The sequence below is a fragment of the Fulmarus glacialis genome, unplaced genomic scaffold (assembly GCF_000690835.1).
Source record: "Fulmarus glacialis isolate BGI_N327 unplaced genomic scaffold, ASM69083v1 scaffold24000, whole genome shotgun sequence".
NCBI classification, from domain to species: domain Eukaryota; kingdom Metazoa; phylum Chordata; class Aves; order Procellariiformes; family Procellariidae; genus Fulmarus; species Fulmarus glacialis.
The window spans coordinates 10,659-12,376 of NW_009186133.1; positions in this window are offsets into that span (position 1 = coordinate 10,659).

A 1,718-nucleotide genomic window follows, 5' to 3' on the forward strand; every position below is an offset into this window, starting at 1 on the left:
ATTTATTAATGGTTAGGCATGATTCTAATGGTACAATGTTCAAATAAAGACTATACAAATCAGGCATCTTTGTGCAAGGGAGGCATTTGGTGCTAACTTCGCCCTTTTAAGTGTCCTTTGGAAACTATTGCTCCTGTTTCTCAACAACGTCAGCAATAGCTGAACACTGTACTATATCTTTCTTTTCACAGAGCCATGGGCCTCTTAGTAAATCATTCCATCATTAATAGATTCTCATGATTAAATTGCCAAGACTGAGGCCAGCCACAACAACAAAACATGGGGGGCGGTGGGGGGGGATGGGACGACCAGTACTGCAGCTAGAATGTGTTATTCAGATATTCAGATACAAAATCACTGCAGTTTAGCAGTAAAGAAGAGGAACCATGTACTGGGAATACTAAGCATCACTTTTAAAACCACTGCATGCAACACCAAAGGGAGTAATTGTTTAAAAAACAATAATTAATGCCATTACAAGCAGAAGTTTTTCCCATCCTTGCCCTCTAAGAACCTTCTATAGTTACTTGAGAGAAAGCTATTTTGTTGCATCACAGCCCTAGCAGTAGGTGGTAGAGGGAGAAAACATTTCGTTCAGACTTAGTAAACTCCTTGTACCCTCACTGGCTGGCTTGGATGGAGATCCTTCCTCTTCTCCATCCTTCCCTCTCCCTCTCACCAAGGAGATCCACCTCTCTCCCCAAGCACACCCATGGGGAACACCACGAAGCTGTGAAGGAAACAGGAAAGGTCTGCCAGCAGGCTGGACACCTCAGGAACCGTCCTGTCCAGGCTCTTGTTCTGTTTTTGAAAGGGGAATGTGGGGTTGGCTTTCCCTGATGCCAGCCCACATTCCTCAGGAGAGGACAGCATTTCCCCCATAATGCCAGAACTTAGAAGTTCTCCTTGTCAAGACAGTTCCTGAAGACGCTGAATTTAAAATATTGAAAAATAGAGTACATCATAGACAAAACCAAAGTACACAGAACAAAGACACTGGTGGGGACAGTCTATGCTAAGATAAAGCTAGTTGAAAGCAACTCAGAGGATGTTGATTCACACTAATTTCAGCTCTCACTATAAATTTTCTACAACCACGAGCTTTGTCTTGAATTTTTTCTGAAGAGGCTGGGAGTTTAGAAGAATTCCTGGTCCATGCACAAAAATATAAGAGGAATCAAGGACTCGACCAATTACTCCTGTCACATTCAGCAATGTGCAATGTGTCAGATATGTTATTTTTAGGACAGAAGCAATTATGAAGAAAACTTGAGGGTAAACTCACCCTTGGCACTAAACCCAACCAGCTCGAATGATGGGTTTTTCCTTCATATTTTGTGCTCTCTCATCTTTCTTATCTACCTTTACTGCCTCCAGAAATTCATGTTTACAACCATTGAACTATTCCTTCTTTCAGGAACTTCAGACAAGCTCATTTGAAACAGGTTAGAATGCAGCTGCTCACTTCATCAGAGTTAAGAGATCACATTACTCCAATGCTCCTCTTTGCACTGACATCCTGCCAGGAAGTATATTGATTTAAGTATTGTATTACTGATCTACGGTATTAGACTCTCCACAGGCTGAATCCTTCTTATCTTGCATAGCTTCTAAACCTGCACTTCATTTTATTTTTTTAAGCAGTATTAGAGGAATTGAGAGAAGTTTCTCATTTTTTAAAGACAGGACAAGGAGTTTGTGAGAAGAGTCATTGAAGA